This window comes from Myxocyprinus asiaticus, chromosome 32 (genome assembly GCF_019703515.2).
Source record: "Myxocyprinus asiaticus isolate MX2 ecotype Aquarium Trade chromosome 32, UBuf_Myxa_2, whole genome shotgun sequence".
Lineage (NCBI taxonomy): Eukaryota > Metazoa > Chordata > Actinopteri > Cypriniformes > Catostomidae > Myxocyprinus > Myxocyprinus asiaticus.
In genome coordinates this window covers 23934577-23954002 of record NC_059375.1, presented here as the reverse complement: position 1 = coordinate 23954002, position 19426 = coordinate 23934577, and the positions used below count along the sequence as shown (strand labels likewise).

At 37.9% G+C, this 19426-nt stretch overlaps 1 pseudogene; it reads left to right on the top strand.

The window, feature by feature from the left end:
• The first annotated feature begins 379 nt into the window (after window positions 1–379).
• LOC127423205 (outer dynein arm-docking complex subunit 2-like) overlaps window positions 380–19426 on the top strand; it is a 79549-nt pseudogene continuing 60502 nt past the window's right edge.

The following is a 19426-nucleotide window of genomic DNA, read 5'->3' as shown; positions in this document are numbered from 1 at the left end:
ACTAGCTAATACTTTATCCTTTTATTGTGCTATTTCAGACAGCTTTCATATATGTATTTTATGATCATAAATCTAAATCTGTTTGTAGAAATTTTTCAATAAATGTTTATAAAAAAATGTATGTATAAATAATTGGTTAAATTTTTTATATTTGACTAACAGTCAAATTTTTATAGCGGTTTTATAGCGTTATAATGTATTATAGCAGAAGTTTGAATCAGAGAATTTGTGCTTTTACATATTTTTATGTCTAATATCTAATGATGTCTAATAATAGTATTTTCTGCACATATAGTTGACAATAGTAAATTAAAAGCCTGTACAATATAAATATAAAGAAAAAACTTTTAATGAAAACCCAAACGCTTTTCTTAAACACACTTTATGACCCTCTCTGCTCCATGTTGTTTGATTGTATCTTAGCAACCGAAACCAGCGCTTGGTTTCTTTTTATGGTTACTCTGGAACTGACATGAGCGCCGACCACGCAAAGTTATCAAGCTAGGTCACATATTTGAAGAGGAACATTTATAAAAGTTGTGCAGAATAGTTTAGTCGGGTATATTGGTGAGTAATACAACGTGTTAGGGGCCGTTCACACCGAATGCATTTTTGCGGCCGTCTGTGCTTTTCTGAAATGGTTTTCTACGTAAACATGCTCTAGCAAGACGGATGTTTTTGGCCGCTGCGCCGCGTCTCGCTGTTTTCGCTGTTGTCGTGTAGAACGCCAACTTAAAAAAATAAAATAAAAATGGTTTAATGATGGTTTAAAAATGGCGTCTCGTAACTCCTGCGTTCTGCGTCTAGCTTTTTTGACCCAAAGGACGAGTTCTGTGTGAACTGCTACATATTAATTGACAAACATTCAAGAGCGTCACTGACAACTTCAGTTAGAAAGAAAATAAATTCCTTTAGTTTGAAAACGCTTCTGATCCGTACCCGCGCATTAATGCATCTGTTTACATAACCTTAACATACTCGTGTTGTATTATTATTGATATAGTAACTTTATGGCTTAATCTCTTTTTATTTTTTTAATTTTAGGTTAGATCCAACTTGTGTCCGTCATGGGGGTGTCGCTCTCTAGGGCAGTTCAGTGGAGCAGATGTGATGCAGATCAACTGGAGAGTACTCCACTGAATGAAGCCATACTCACCGAACTCCTAATCTTCACGGAGGAGTTCGGCGCCAGACACCCACAGGAGGCCAGGCTTATATTCAGAGACCCTTTACAATGGAAAACATAGTATGACATCAGGTAATACCAACAACTGTTCCAGGTCTCCGCACTCTCGCTCTCGCTTTTGTTTTTGTTTTTTGTGTATTTTTGTTTTTGTTAAACCAGAGTGCTACCTTCCCATTTCAATGATAACAGACCTGCAAATAATCATACTGAGGATATTCACAAAGCATTCACTTCAGAGAAATTAAAGTGAATATTTCTGACTGTTTATTTATTGTCATTTTCCTTAGAAAAAAAGGAAATGTACTTTTAAGAAACATATTAACAACAACAACACAGCATTACAAAGTTATAGATATGTTCACAGTACTTGTTTTCAGATAAATTCATGTGCAGAATCTATCAAGTCTTAAAGACCTGTTTATGTCAGTGAATGTTTAACCCTTTAACACATACCTCAGGTCTTTAGTGACCCGGGACCTCATTCCACCTCCTGTACCTCATCCGTTTTATGGAGTTATGTCCACACCTCTTTAGTATTCCTCAAACTTTCTCTTCTGAATAGTGAAAAAAACAAACAAACAAAAAAACTGCTTTATAACTGCTTAATTACCAAAAAGTAAAGACCCTATATATTTAATGGTCTCTTTTTTTAGCTTCCATAAGTCATATTGTTATAATTATTTAATATCTATATACTGTAATTTTATTTTCACTGGATATATACACTTACCGACCACTTTATTAGGATCACCTGTACATCTATTTATTCATGCGATTATCTAATCAGCCAATCGTGGGGCAGCAGTGCAATGCATAAAATCATTCAGATATGGGTAAGGAGCTTCAATTAATGTTCACATCAACCATCAGAATGGGGGAAAAAATATAATCTCAGTGATTTTGACCGTGGCATGATTGTTGGTGCCAGACGGGCTGGTTTGAGTATTTCTGTAACTGCTGATCTCCTGGGATTTTCACGCACAACAGTCTCTAGAGATTACTCTGCATGGTGCCAAAAACAAAAAACATCCAGTGAGCGGCAGTTCTGTGTCTGAGTTACCATAGCCTTTTTGTCAGCTCGAACCAGTCTGACCATTCTCCGTTGACCTCTCTCATCAACAAGCTGTTTCCATCTGCAGAACTGCCGCTCACTGGATGTTTTTTGATTTTGGCACACATTGCTAGGTTTTGAGCTGTTATTTTTTACCTAGAAATGTCATTGCTGTTGATTTCAGGTTCATTGAATTAATTAGATATGTTTTTATTTATTTTTTTATTATTTCTTATTACCTCACCAATGGTGTGGCTCAGACATTGATCTTAATTGCTTCAAAGGATCTAGTGGATGCCATTCACTATGGATCCTGTCCGCAGATTACACAAATTCAACTGCAAATTGTGCAGCAATATGGAACATGTCCACTGCATGAATCTTGACCTAAAACGTTACACAAATGTTTCTTGTGTGACTCGATGGAAATCTGCTGTTTTAAAATATTCTGATCTTTTAGAATATATTAATTGTTTAAAAGATAATATCTTGCACCTCAGCTTTGGAATAGGCAATGGACTATCAGTAAGGTTTAAAAGTGTTTCAGTGTTTTAAATGAACGCTTTGACCTATCGGTGCTGTTGATTTTATAGTCATTAATTTTTGTTCAATTTATCATTGTTTTATGTTGATTATATGTTTGTAATGCTGCTGTTGTTTTATGCACTTAAAATTAACTTGATGTCTTAGTGTTTTGAATTATAAACTTTGGCCATGCACCGCCATTGCTGTTAGATTAATATTTATTTCATTCATGTATTGTTTAATGCACTTTTTTAAAAATGTCATAAGGAGCTCTTTTTGTTGGTAATAATGAATGAAATATATTTTCTTTCCTTTATACTGTGTTAAAATGATTTTCCAACTCAAATGCATGTGACATAAAATAAAATAGAATTAGGTTGAAAGTAATCCAAAATTAACCAGATTAGATTACCTCAAAATGTAAACTATGAGATTGTTACTGATTGCATTTTTTGTGATGTAATTTGTAATCAGTACTTGATTACAATTCACAAGTAATCCACCCAGCACTGCAAATTACTAATTTATTTATACAGATGACTACTAAATCAGGTTGACTTTCTGTGTGACAGTGGTGAATTATCAGTATTCCATATGCGTGTACACATAAATAATATATATGCTGTCTTTTTTAAGGTGGCACTGTTGTTTCAGTGACTGACTTGATTTACATTTGAAATTGCTATTTGACGAAGCGATGTGGAAGTAAACTATAGCAAGTACAACACATTATGAGTATGATATGACTTATCATTTGGGTGTAAGATTGAAATTAAGTTGTGTGTCTATTTAGACTCAAAAAGTGCCTGAGAAAATACATATGTGTAGTTGTGTAGATTATATGTAGATTATGTGTTATGTGTAGCTCAATATGTGTTTGACAGCCAGTTGCGTTTAGACAGCAATTTCTGTGTGGAAGTAAAGAATCCTGTTTATACAGTATATTTGTTGCATCATCTCTTTGAAATATGGTGAAACACCCATGCATTTAAGGGTTAAAGCACCTGTGGATGCATCCATCTGTTGTTAATCTGATGTTTTTTCAATCCATCCTTTGCTGTCTCTTTATCAGTGGTGAATCAGTCATGTCCCAGGAGTCTGATAAGGATGGCCATCTCCTTCTCCAACTCATTCCACCTGACATTACAGTGTTCACATTTTACCAGCTCTCCAATCTTCTGCAACTGGCTGAAGACAAAACGATGAGGGAGGTTCAGGCCTGTTTGGAGGCTGAGAATGAGAAGTCTAACACTGCAGGGCATATAGTATTACTAAAAGTACTACAGTAATTTCTCATGCTCCGAGGTACCATAGTCTGTTGATTCTGTTCTCGTTCCTTTGTGACCATTATCATATATTGCAAAAAGTCACATTTTCATCTAAAGATTCGTTTCTGAGATGCCTCCTAGAGCTTTTGGCTAAACATTTAAAACTGAGATTAACACAAAGTCTTGGGAGGAAATTTGCAATGAAGTGTAAAACTATGAAAAAGAAAAAGAAAGATGAGCAAAAGTGTTTTTAATTTTTTTATGATTTGGCCATGCAACTAACAGGGACCCACTGATGAAAATTCTGGGGCCCAGCTCCACCACAGTGGAAGGAGAGGACCTCATGAACATAGTAAAAAAGGATGAGTCCAGTGAGGAGCTTGAAATCAGGTTGTTTTATATCCTGCAGCAGCTGGACACATGCTGTTCAGCATTGCAGTCAGACAGATCTCCAGGTACTCACTCTTTCTGTATACACCACTGCATATACAGCACAGTGCCTTTTGTCAATGCATTCAGTCATGCTCCTTGTCTTAAATATCTCATCTGCCTTTCCTCATTGCCATATCTTTAGCTGCTTTTCCACCATCATGCCGAACAGTTCTTCTTACAGTTACATTTTCTTTATCTGCTGTGGTCATCACTACAGGAATTCCTCCAGCACTATTCTCTGTCCTGAGTGCGGTTAGCTGCCTGTGTTGAGAATTCCAGACCGGGAATGGTCTGTAATCGCACTGTATCGAGCCATGCTCAAATGGAAATGCTGAACCGTTACTTACCGTGCTCAGAACCATTCGGCCCAGTGGTGGAAAAGTGCTTTATGAATGATGGAGAAAAAATGATGCTGTATGTATCTGCTTCACTGGATCTTTGAACAGGTGAAGGTTTTCACTATGAAGTTTGTATTCACCTGTTTTTGTTATTGGTTAAAAAGCTGTATTTTTGTTCTGTGTGTTGTGTGTTTGTGTGTGTGTGTGTGTGTGTGTGTGTGTGTGTGTTTTTGCCCAGAGAGGGCAGGCTAAGCCCAGCAGATGTTGATATGGAGGTAGATCAGCTGAAGAGGTTCTGTGGAACAGGAGAAAACCGGGTGCTGAAGTCTGTGCGCTACACATCAGGTTTGCATTATCTTCTCTTTTCCCCCTCTCCATCACTTTGCTCACTCCTCAGTACTCACATCTCATTCTGACACTCACTCACTTCCAGACTTATTTTCATCCTCAATCTGACTAATGCACAGCTAATCTTGTTTCTCCCTTACGTATTACTCTGTTACACTCTCTCTCTGTCTCTCACTCACACACACACTCACTCACTCTCTCTCTTTCTATCGACGTGTGGATGCTTGGAGTACGCAGGTGGAGTTGTTGGAGTGAGTCTGTGAGCAACTTCACTTTTCATCTTTTTCTTTTTCTAAATAAAAGTTATACAATTGGAGTGAAGTTGTAAAATAATTTAGGCTGACAGAGAATATTGCAATGTTGTTAACTTTGTAACTGGGCAAGTTAAACTTGCTAAAGGGCAAGACAACCTTTTCAAGATTTCCAGACAACCTTTTTAACAGTTTTGAAATTTCAATAATTTTTAGTGCTTGTTTTTATCTTACGATTAATTTAAAAAATCTCACCCTCACTCTTCAAGCTGCCACCATTAGTGGGCAATGCTGGATAACCACTAAATATAAAATGTCTGTTTTCAAGTCTCCGCAACATGGAAACCATTACATATGTCAGATTTAAGTTTACAAAGAGATTCATCAAATCTTCCTCTCTCCCTAAGGAGAACAGGCTGATTTTCTATGCCATAACAATCCAGTGTTTTTGGAAAGAGGAGTGCGGCCTGCAAATTTTGAATGATGGATGTGGTTTCTTTTGAAAAATATGTCCCATATGTCATGTAAAATTGGAAGCTTCTATGCAAATGAAGAGGGGACACAGTGAGGATGCTCAGGGCGGTTTGGAGTACGTGGAAGTATCGGTGGGGATGTTTGATTTATTTTGGGGTGATGTCTGCAGCAGCTCAGTGCTGAAGAGCATTCAGTCATCTTTGCTGCCAGGACTGCAGGCAGGGAGTGTCCGTCTGCCCCATGGAAGCCTGCACTCTGTGAATTCTCCAGAACTGAAGTTTAATTGTAAGCTTTTTACTGTTGAGAGGTGACAATGATGCACTAAACTAGCATTTGTCTGAATTTTTTTATTTGTTCTGTAAAGCAAGCAGGACATTGGCATTTTTTCAGGTTGGGTTTGGGTTATATTGTAGTTGTTTTTATTTTTTATATTTTTATCATATACTCATATATACTTGGAAATGCACAGTACACCAAAATAACTGCAACGTTAATTTATTAAATACAGCTATATCTTCCCTGTTTGTGCTAAAAACTAATTGTTTACAGAAAAATAAAAATCTGTCAATTTACTCACCCTCATGTTGTTTCAAACCTGTATGAATTGCTCTCTTCTGTGGGACACAAAAAGAGATGTTAGGCAGAGTGTTAACCTCAGTTAACCTTTCATTGCCTTTTTTCTTTTCTTTTTTTTTTTTTTCCCCACTTAAACTCTCTAAATCTATGTGTTAAAAGACCATCTTGTTTCCTCTGGATGACTCCATAGATTATGTGTTCTCAAATGGTTGCCGCTCTCCTCCCTGGAGGCAGAAGATTGGAGAGATCTACTCCCTTATAATTGAGACCTGTGACACAGAGCCCACTCTGTTTATCACTTGCAGCACTTCTGGAGTTTTCCTCAATAAGGTTAGAATGCTATTGAGAAACTAATAATAGCAAACATTTAATGACTCAGTTTTGGATTGTTCTGGGTGCACAGTTCTTTTACATGTCATAGCAAAACACTTTTGCTATGTGGCTTGCGAGAATGATGGAAATCTCAAGTCAAGTCATTTTTATTTGTATAGCGCTTTTCACAACACACATCGTTTCAAAGCAGCATTACAGAAAATCATGCATTAACAGAATATGAAACTGTAATATCTATAAAATCTGCTACATAATGCATCATTTGCCAGCAGTAATCAGTTTTGGAAATGTTGAGATTTCCTCAGCTGATAATGTTTTGTTCTTTTATCATGAAACCAATCAGTTAGTAACCTAAACAGGACATATCCCAGCAAGCCTGACCTGAGCACATAACAGATGGAAATTAATGCATCCCATCGGAATGCTAAATAATGCAATATGGGTTTTTTGAATCTGAAACGTGTCAACCTGTCAGGGGAACTAAATTTGGTAGATAATTGTAACATACACAATGTGTTCTTAATGTGTTTGAAAGGTATGGTATACACACACTTTTCCAAAACATGAGGTAAGCGCAATTGAAAAGTTTAGACATGACAGTTATCTGGTTGTGTGTTCCAGATCTGCTCCTCTAGCTATGTTAATTCAAAGTGTTTTGAGCTGACTCACAGAACTAAATGTGTGTGCATTTAATCAAAGGCAGCATTTTACACACCACAACATTGTTAATTCTCATTCAAAACACGTAGGAATAGTTCAGCCAAAAATGAATATTCTCTCATTATTCACTTACCCTGATGCCATCCCAGATGTGTATGACTGGAAGACAATGAAGATATTTAGAAGATGATAGAGCTCAAGGTCACGTGACACCATGCGAGGAGCAGACGTGTAAACAGCGAGCTCTGCGCACTTTGTTATAATCAGGTGAAATTCGATACACCCAGTTACACATTTACTCTTTGAGGTAAACATGGCAAAGAAGTCAAAATCCTTGGGCTCTGGAGACATTAAAAGACACTTATGTGCTCAAGCCGAAACCTCTGATGGGCCTACAGACTGGCGACTCAATTTGGATGGCGTGGCCGGGGAAATTCAGCGTCAACTGTCCAACATGTCGGTGATGCTGACGAAAGTTGTTGCTGACTTGGAGGATCTCACTGTAATACGTTGATCGATTACGGCGATGGAAGCAATATTCTCTGAGTTGGTTACAAGAGTGGCAGATGTTGAGAAACGGATCGATTATCTGGAGTCATCGGAAAGGGAATTATCTGCTAATCCGCTTGCGACAAAAATAGACCTGGAACCGAAGGAACAACGTACGGATTGTTGGAATTCCTGAGAATGAAGAAGGCAAAGATATGGTGAAATTCCTGGACGAGCTCTTCCCGAGTCTGCTAGACATAACAGGCTATAAGCTGGAAATCGAGCGAGCTCACAGAGTCCCGGCTCGCAGATCTGCTGAGGGAGACAGGCCCAATCAATTCTGGCCAAATTTCTGAGATCATCCAATAAAGATCTCATGTTGCGCCAGGCGAGGAGCAAAGGAAAGCTTTCTTGGAAGAATCACAATATTTTCTTTTTCCCGGACTTTGCGAATTCGACGAGAGAAAAGCGATCGGTTCAAGGAATGTAAGAAACTCTTACATCAATGGAAGATCACTTTTGCACTGATGTTTCCGGCCAAACTGAGAATAGACACCAAAGACGGCTGCAAAGTATTTTTATGCCCAAAACAAGCACTGTCCTTCATAGAAACAATGGGTGAGTAAACCATTGGGTGTTTCTCATGTGAGTGGATTGACTCGACTGTCTGAGGAAGCTAGGCACCATTTTTGCTTCTTTTTGTGTTGGCTCCGCCTAGCGGCTGGAGTTTGTTTTGTGGAATAACGCTTTTCCTTCAAGAAACTTTTGCATTGACGGAAGATCACTTTTACACTGAAGTTCCTGGCCAGATTGAGAATGGACACTATGGATGACCGCAAAATATCCACATGCCCACACAAAGGATGTCTTTTACAAAGTTGACGGACTAAGTCATGGTGTATTTTTTTTTTTTTTTTTTTTTTTGCGACCTCCGAGGAACCGGGACGCCTGTTTTGTTTCTTTTTGTGTTGGTTCCGCCTAGCGGCTGGAGCTTGTTTTGTTGAATAACACTGCTTTGGGACAGTTGTGGATGAATCTGTTCATTCTTTGTGCTTATGCCTCCTGTTGGCTGGAGTTTGTTTTTGTGGAGTATTTTTGCAGGGCATTGGAATGGTCATCTGCTGTACTCATAAACAGCCGGCTCATTGAACATTTGTTTGTCTGTCTGAGGAAACTGAACGGCTTTATATCATCTGGAATTTGTTTTGTGGAGGAACACACCTTCAAGGCAGTTCTGTGAATGAATCTACACATTCTTTGTGTTTATTCTGCCTTTTGGCTGGGGTCTGTTTTACAAAGTATTTTCTGTTACGTAATTTTGCCTCGCAAATTTGTGAGGCAAAATTGAGCAATCCGATGGTAAAGTTGTCGCGTGGGCTCTCGTAGGCTTACATGGACCTTTTGAGGTTAGAGGGATTGATGCTGGTTGGTACTGTCATGCGTGGGGTTAATGCGCATGTTTTTCTTTTTTCTGTTTGTTTTGTTTGGGGGGAAGTTCGGGGTTTGATTGTTGCACTAATGGGGAATGTGGTCTGTATAATCTTGTTTTTGACACACAATTTATTTTTTCTATTATTTCAACATGTCAAATGTTAATATGAGTGGGTTAACTTTCTCCATGTGGAATGTGAATGGGTTGGGGCACCCCATAAAAAGAAGGAAGGTTATTTATTTTCTTAAGCGTAAGAAATGTTATATAGTGTTTCTTCAAGAAACTCATCTTTCCTCGCAGGAAGCTGAAGAAATTGGGAAGATATGGGGTTGGCATGTTTTCTTTAGTGCTGGCTCAAGTAAGAGTAGGGGAGTCATTACATTGATAAGTAAACATCTACAATTCAAATCTCTCAAACAGATTAAAGATAAACTAGGAAGAGTCATTATTGTTTTAGCAGAAATTCAGAGGCAAAGGTTGGTTTTGGCTAATATTTAGGTGCCTAACGTTGAGGATCAGGGCTTTTTTATTGATCTTGAAGGGATGTTGCAAGCCGCTGGCACCCCTAATGATATAATATTGGGAGGAGACTTTAATCTTTTGATGGACTCAGTCCTTGATTATAGTGAAGCAAAAGTATGTAAGCCCCCTAGAGCAACATTGATGCTTCACAGGATGTGTAAAAATCTTGGTCTTGTAGATATTTGGCGACTTTTGAATCCATCTAGTAGGGACTATAAATGTTTTCATCAGTCCATAAGATTTATTCTAGAATAGATTTTTTTTTTAAGTCCCTCATTTCATCTGTTGTTGATTGCTTAATTGGAAACATCTTAGTCTCAGATCACACCCTGGTGAGTTTAGATACTGTATGTTGCCACATATGGAGAAAAAGAAATGTTATAGTTGCCGCTTTAATTTACCAACTGGTCCTTCTGTGGGCATGGCTTGGGAGGCACTTAAGACAGTTGTTAGGGGTCGGATCATACAATATGCCTCATTTACCAAAAAATCCAAAGCACGAGAACTCGTGGAGTTGAAAGGGAATATTAAAAGTGCCGAGGCAGAGCTGAAGTGCCGAATGTCATCTGATGGCCTCGGAGAATTGACCCGATTGAAATACAGATATAATACTATTTTGTCGCGGAATGTGGAGTTTTGGTTATTCAGGGCAAGACAGTCATACTTTGAATCAGGGGACAAAGCAGGGAAGCTTTTGGCTAGATAAATAAAGCAGAGAGAGTCTTTTTCTACCATTTCCTCAGTGAAATCTCCTGGTGGTGAAATTTTTACCTTGGCCATTGATATTAATAATGCTTTTAAAGAATTCTATCTTGATCTTTATAGTTCCACGTCTTCGTCTACTGATGAAGATATTAGAAAATTTGTGGAACCATTAGAACTTCCTAAACTGATGACTGAGCAGAAAAACTCTCTTGATTCTGAGATAACCTTGGAGGAGCTTGACAAGGTAATTAAGGCCTTACCTACAGGCAAGGCTCTGGGACCAGATGGTTTTGCCGCTGAATTTTTTTAGATCTTATGTTACAGAATTGGCTCCACTTTTGTTAGAAATTTATATGGAATCATTAAAGAATGGAAAGTTTCCCCCAACCATGACACAAGCCCGGATCAGTCTGATTCTTAAAAAGGACAAAGATCCAAGCGAGTGTAAAAGTTACCATCCAATTTCCCTGATCCAGCTAGATGTAAACATTTTGGCTAACCGGTTAAGTAAAGTTATGACATCTCTTATACATATAGATCAGGTTGGGTTTATTCGGGGCTGTAGCTATTCTGATAACATTAGGTGTTTCATCAATATCATGTGGTCAGTAGCGAATGATCATCTTACTTGACACCGAAAAGACGTTTGATATGGTAGAATGGGATTATCTTTTTAAGGTTTTAGAAATGTATGGGTTCGGAAATGCTTTTATTGGATGGATTAAGTTACTTTATAGACACCCTGTAGCAGTGGTACAAACAAATTAATTAATTTCAGATTATTTTACTCTGAATAGGGGCACTCGGCAGGTTTGCCCTCTTTCCTCATTATTGTTCTGTCTTGCCCTGGAACCATTAGCAGTCGCAATAAGAAAGGAGGATGATTTTCCAGGGGTGATGGCGGGAGGTGTGGCACATAAACTTCTGCTTTACGCAGATTATATTATTATTTGTCTCTGACACTGCCAGATCTATGCCTTGCCTCCACAGAATTATTAATTACTTTTCCAAGCTCTCAGGATACAAAGTCAGTTGGTCTAAATCCGAAGCTTTGGCTCTGACAGCGTACTGTCCAGTAATTGCCTTCCAGCCAGGCGCCTTCCAGTGGGCCAAACAGGGCATTAAGTATTTGGGTATTTTATTCCCAGCAAATTTGTCTGATTTAGTTAGTTAATTTTGACCCTTTCATAAAAAGATTTTTGAGCGATGTGGACAGGTGGGCTTCATTACATTTATCAATGATTGGGAAGGTTAATGTTATTAAAATGAACTGTATTCCAAAATTCAACTACCTGCTACAGTCACTCCCTATAGATGTCCCCCTCTCTTATTTCAAGCAATTTGATAGCATAGCGAAGTCCTTCATTTGGAATGGTAAACGTCCCAGACTACATTTCAACAAATTACATAGGCCGATTGACAAAGGTGGGCTAGGCCTACCCAAGATTTTGTTTTATTATTATGTGTTCGGTCTCAGGCATTTGGCGCATTGGTCACTTCCACCTGAAAGAGCCCCTCCTTGGTTTACTATTGAACAGGAAGTCATGGCCCCCATTTCGCCACTGTAAAGCATTTCTATCAAACTAACCGGAGAAGTTAAGTCACACCCCGTTATCTCACATTTGCACGTGATTTGGAAAAGAGTGGCCAGAGTATTTAATTCGGACATTTATTTAAATGTTGCCTCATGCATATGGCTTAACCCAAATTATGTATTAATAAGTCCCCTTTCTGTTGGTCAGAGCGGATTGTGAGGGGGGTTACTACACTCGGCGACCTGTATGAGAGTGGAGTGTTGAGATTTTTTGGGATTCCCAGATCTCAGTTTTATTGGTATTTACAGCTGCGCCACATGTTCTGTACTGTTTTTGGGAGTAGCATTATTTACAACATAAGAACGATTGTCACGCAAGAGTTCGGCCATTTCAAACTGCATCAGAGCCTTAAAAAGTTTCATTTTAAATGTTTTACATTTTAATTATCGACTTGTTTCTTACATAAACCTATTGATTCGCTCAGAAAACATTCATTGATCAACTGGAGTCACATGGATTACTTTTATGCTGCCTAAATATGACTTTTGGACCATCAAAGTGCTGGCACCCATGTACTTCTATTATATGGACCTGACAGAGCTCTATCTTCTTCTAAACATCTTTTGTGTTCTGCTAAAGAAAGACAGTCATACAAATCTGGGATAGCATCAGGTTAAGTGAATAATGAGGGAATTTTCATTTTTGGGTGAACTATTCCTTTAACTAAATCAAGTACATATCTGTCTGTCTGTTGTTATTTTTGTGGTTCTTCAATCTGATTTTTTCCTGTCTCCACCTCTCTCTCTCTCTCTCTCTCTCTCTCTCTGTCTCTACATTTCTTTTTAGGAGCTCTTCTCCTTGCCATGTTTTGTTAAATGCTTTCTGACATCTCACCTGTTCTTTGTACTTTTGAGGTCAGATTGAAACTGCTGCAAATGACATTGATGTTAATTGTAACGATTAGACATTTAATCAGAACACTTCACCTCCGAACCTTAGAGATTAAGATTTTGAAGTGCAATTATGTTTGTGAATGTGTGTGAGGTTGAATAAGTAAGTTTGTGTCTTTAGTCATTGTTGAGCCTTTTCACTGGCTCCTTCACTTGTCTTTTTCCTTGACTCCTGTGCTGTTTGAGAACCCAGTTGTATCCCAATGTACATTTCAGCCAAAAACACTGATACACCACTGGGAATGGAATAGATATCTCTGTTTACATTTGCATTGTGATTTGGCTTTACTGGGAGTCAAGGGAGGAGTTGTTGAGAACTCTTATAAGAGGAAAAGTGATGTCTTCAAAGACCTTGCTACACTGCTGAAAAACAAGTCTCTGCACTTCGCTGAGGCTATAAATGAACAGGTATTGATTAAAATCACATTCTTTCATCATATTTAAGACCTTGTTTCATCAATAGTATTTTTTAAATCTCTATGGCAAATCTCATTCAAGTTCATTCTCACACACAAAATAACTAAACTGAGAAAACTATGCAACACACATAATAGTGTCTTTAGTTTATTGTTATTGTTACATTGACTGGCATTGTTGTTTTACCATTCTGGGATTGTTTTAAATATTCACTCTTTCTGCATTTGGCCTTTAAATGCTCCAGATGGCAGTTTTTGAACACATGACAGAGTTTTCATTGTAGAGTCTGCTTCACACCACAGGGCTTTGGATGTCCTTGCCATGTTTAGGGCAATTCTACCATTTGAATTACATAATACACAGTTATGCACTAATCATCAAAAAATGTATAACCTTCTAAAACATTTTACACATAACTGTGGCATACTTACATAATCAATCTCCCAGTATTTAAATGGACATCTGTGCTTGTTACTTTCACATCTCCAATGTTAAATTAATTTCTAAAGTTCTCCCTAAAAGGCACCTGAGCTAAATATGTGTGAGTTTTGAAGATGCTTAAAGCTCAGTAGTAGTGATCTGGATTACAGAGCCTTAGTGCTCATCAGAGATAGATTACGTCATTGTGTATGTAAGCCATACTCAGACAGGCAAGTGAAGCTATCAGAAACTAAAGGAGTAGGAGACATTTTTTTTAATGTCACCCGTAGCAGAATGCTATAAGTGGAGTGGATGTTACAGTACACTGCCAATAGGATACTGTGTTGAGTGGCATACAGTATATTGGCCACTCATTAGCCACTTTTAAACCATTGGGCAAAATGGTTCTGAGCACGGTGAGTAATGGTTCTTGTAACATTTCCACTTGAGCATGGTTTGATATGGTACAATTTCAAACCATTCCTGGTTTGGATTTCTCAGCACGGTTTGCAAACCATACTCAGGACAGAGAACTTCGCTGGTGTAAAGTCTTTAGATGCGTGGCAACTCACAATTAGTCACTTGCTCACTCAGTCCATTGTAATCCTGATTTTGCTGCACCACGAAAAAAAAAAAAAAACAACCAGGGAAAAAAGCCTGGATTGTTACAGAGCGGCATGGTTCAGCAGCGGTAACCGTTCAGCCCAATGGTGGAAAATTGTGTCTTGACAGCATCATTGCCTCGTTTGGTGTAGACAGGTGCATGCTTCCTAAAGACAGCAAGTGCCAAAATAGTGTTTTTGGTACAAGTACCTGAGTACTTACTATAAGCACACAGAAGTGACAGCAATGATTCATCATGAAAGCACATTAAAGGGGACCTATTATGCAAAAATTCACTTTTACATGGTGTTTGAACGTAAATGTGAGACAGCAGTGTGTGTACACAACCACCCTACAATGTTAAAAGTCCACCCACTCCTCTTTCTTATATTTCTATTAATCAAAAACAGTGTCTCAAAATGACTGGTTTTCATATCCGCTCTAAAGTGACGTCACTTTAGAGCAGGCCACGCCCACGACTGGTGACTGACTCCACCCTATTATCATAGATCCTCCCCTGAGTGATTGACACACAGTCCACCATTTCTTTCCGCGCTGGAGCAGCTACAGTGAGAAGAATAATGTCTCAGCTTCGAAAGCGTCATAAGTGTTCTGTTGTTGGCTGTAAAAGTGAAGCATAAGAGTCTTCATGTACTCCCGGCATCAGAGCCACTGAAGATGCAGTGGACAAGTTTTGTTTTTGAAGAAAATGTGCCCCAAAACATACCAAAATTAGCGTATGTTTGTGCAAATCATTTTACACCGGACTGCTTTGTGAATGAGGGTCAATATAAAGCAGGATTTTCAAAGTTTTTTACTCTCAAGCATGGATCAGTACCAACTGTTTGTGTTTCCAGCTTTATATCCTGAAGATGTAAGTATCGCACTTTATATTTTGTGAATGTTTCAAATCGCCTTTCCGAATGTGCTTGTTAGCTGATTCCACGGCTAATGCAGCTAAAGTTACTATTGTCTCGGATTGTATTCACGGAGACCAGAGCTATGTCGTTATAGCTTGTTTGCACATGACGTCACGTCACTGCATTGCTGTGGCGTGAAATGCAGATGGAGGGCAGGAAGTGATTTTCTACATAAGAAGCACTATCACAAACTCAAAATGCCTATGTTTTGCGTCGTTGACGGTTGCTCATACATATATGGCTGAACACTGGTATTTACGTTGTCAGTCATATTGGTTCTGATTTGTTGTTGCTATAGTATCCAAAGCAGGAGCTGTAAAGGCACAGCCCTCTTCCGGAAAGGGGGCGGGGAGCAGCAGCTCATTTGCATTTAAAGAGACACACACGAAAACAGCGTGTTTTTGATTCCACCCAAAAAGAGGCATTTACAACATGGTATAATAAATGATCCGTGGGGTATTTTGAGCTGAAACTTCACAGACACATTCTGGGGACAGCTGAGACTTATATTACATCTTGTAAAAAGGGGCATAATAGGTCTCCTTTAAACTTCAAAACATTTAACATCGATTAAAGCCAAACAACAATACAGCACTGGACACAGTAACATTTTATGTATGTTTATGTTTCACATAAGTTTATGTAGTGCATCTGAATGGAATTGAGCAAAAACAGAGACATGACGCAGCAGAAAAATGCATCCATTTGACTCATGTTTTATAGACCAACAATTAAAAATAGCACAAATGGGTACTCAAGTAGTCATATTGACCAAGTGCACATCCCTAGTTAGAACTCAACTATTTAGGGTTGGGAAATATTGGCTAAATGGACCCCAGAAAGGAGGTCAATACATCAAACAGCACAGCTGTCCTTCAACTGGCAGCAGTATACTCCTGTTCTCTCCTTGACCAGTGGTGTGAGGTATGCAGCCTAAGATTAATCACAGCTTAGGAGAAGAGAGCAGAGGGGAAGAGGGGACAACCTCTATTTTTTTTCTTTGTGAAAAGAGTGCATGCTTGTCACAATAACTGAGAGAGAGACAGATTAAGAGAGTGAGCGAGAGAGGGAGTGCTCTTCTCTGTCATCGTGCTGTTTTTTCACATCAACGCAGTGTGAAAGAATGTGAGAACAGGCCAGTTACACAGACCCCTCTGAATTAAGTAAAAGATAAGTTTACAAATTGGGTTTCCAATAATGGCCTCAAGATGTAGTGAAAAGTGTATTTATCGTTTGAGAAATTATATCCTATTTCTCATTAGTGACACAATTATGTATTTGTTGGAAAAATGTTTTGTTTTACAGACTGGCGACATTTACGGGACCAAATATTTAATCTTTTGTACATGACATTTCAAAATGAGGAATGAAATGAAAATACATTTTCAAATATACATCACCTTTAATAAATGACCATTTTCCATGTTTTATTGGTATTGGCTGGCTCTATGTTCTCCTAATCAGTCTTCGGCTTCATTGGTAGCAAAGGGCAGTAAATACCTTTTTGTTGATGAAGACAAAATGTTTCCTTCAATAAGTTCTTTTCTTTTCTTAAAACAAAGTCCTCAGATCCAATGTTTAGAACCAACATAATTCTGTCATTGAGAAGTATAAATGGAAACTCCATCATCCAGACAGATTTCTCTTTATGTTCTTTGCTAAATGATGGTGATGTTATCTCTCTGCGATATAGTTTACAGATGGAAAATGAAGCCAGACAGAAAGATTATTGCTTTACCGTATAGTAATGGTTATTGTCTAGCGCTACTCTACTGGTATAAAAACTTCTTTCTGGTGCTTCTGTAAGTTACCTTGAGGACAGAAACATAAAATGCTCCTTTCATCTATTCTTTTTGCATTGAGAGACAGTTTTCAGACACAAATTAGGGCTCCAGGATTTTACCTGAGCTCACTCTGTAAAGATGTCCAAGTTAAACTCTGTCGCGTCCAGGACAGACTTCATCTACCTGAATTGAGGAACAGTTCCCATGAGTCTGTGCTCAGTAGCTCTGCTCATTTTCAGTAACTCTTGCCTCTAATGAATGCTCATTCTGAATGTGCTATAATTCTAAACCTCTATGAGAAAGACTGTAGGAGCTGAAGCCAGGCTTTATGCTGTACTCGACAGAAGCTGCTCCTACGGTATGACAGATGCGCTTATTTAGTTGGTGCAATGTGATTTACTCATCTAGGACATGTCCCTGAATCAACATCCTCTGTAGGTCTCAGAACAACATTGCTATCAACCAGTCTAATCACTGACCATCATCTTAACTCTACCCTAAAATCAGTGGGCAGTTATTGATTGATATGAATGTTGTTTCAAGAACAGCAAAGCATGTTGATACAGGAACATGTCCTTATATAAATCATGTTAAGATGTTTATTTGGTACAAAATAGTGGTTGTTACTTCACTGTACTTTCTATCAAAATATTGTTGCCAATTAGTTAACAAATATATATATATATATATATATATATATATATATATATATATATATATATATATATATATATATATATATATATATATATATTAACATTCTCATCAAGAGAAATTTCACATACAATTTAAAGGGATAGTTGACCAAAAATGAAAATTCTGTAATCAATCACTCACCCTAATATTGTTCCAAATCCGAGCTCTATGCTAACATTTTTGTTTATCAGTACTTGTGACCCTAAGCGAAAAAGGTTAGGGGTACAGTCAAAAATTTAGGGGCACAGTCAGTTTTTTTTAAAGACTCTTGTGTTTAACCTCACAAGCAGGAATTAAGAATTACTGCAAAATTCAGAAACAAAATATATATGAATATATGACAAAGGACACCTTCTCTAATAGACCTTTTTAAAGTTATTTTTTAAGTTAACCTTACATCAGTCCTGATTGATCACCTTTATGAGCATCTAATAAGCTTAAAATATATTAATGACACTTCATCAGCACTTTTCATTTGCCATTAACAAAAATTACATAGGTAATACTTAACAGATTAGTAGTTAACTAACTCAAATATTTTATATTAAATCAGTAGTTTTCAAATAACTGAATGTATTTTCAGTTTTAACTATCTGTTAAGCACTGCAATAATGCTTACGATTAATATTATTTATGAAAGTTATAAAATATTAATAATATATAAGCTATATATAATAATATATAGCACATACTGTAAACTACCTAAGATGCATTTCTGCATCTGTATATGGTGTTGTCTTATTCGTTTTTAAACCTGTGCTAGATGGACATCTTTAACCGTGGTGTCACGTCTCGCTGTTTGTGCATGAGCGCCATATTTTAAGACATCCGTTAATCCGTCATAATTCAGAATACTATGTGTCATTTTGACTGATAAAAAAGACAAGAAACTCAGTTTAAACCATCTTTTCATGGTATATCTACCTATGCGGCTTTACTCTCTCTCTCTGTCTCTGCGTGTGTGTGAGAGAAAGAAAGAGAGAAAGAGGAGAGGCGCTTGTAGCCATGTGAGAGTAAGAAAACTGCACTTTTAATGCAAAAATATCTAACACAGCACTTTTAAAAGTACTTTGCATATGAAGTTGCATGAAGATGCATTGGAGAATATTTATTCAGATGGTACGACGCAATCTAATTTCAGACGTTCGGGTGTTAGATCAGTTGTCAGTTGTCACTCGCACCGGTGCACCCAAATAATAGAGCCCTGATTTCTTTTGTCCATGGAACACAAAACAAGATGTTAGGCAGAATGTTAGTCAACATTAGTCACCATGATGTAATTGAATGCTTACTTATTCTAGCATTCCTCATAACAGTTCCTTTTGGGTTCCATGGAAGAAAGTAAGTCATGTGAGTTTGGAACAATGTGAGGTTGAGTAAATGATGACAGATTTGTCATATTTGGGTGTACTATCCCTTTTTGACCTGATTATAAGGGCAATGATCAGAGTGGCCTCAACAGCATAACTCTTTTTCCTTGCCTCTGTCGTCTTTTGGCTTTCTCACTATGG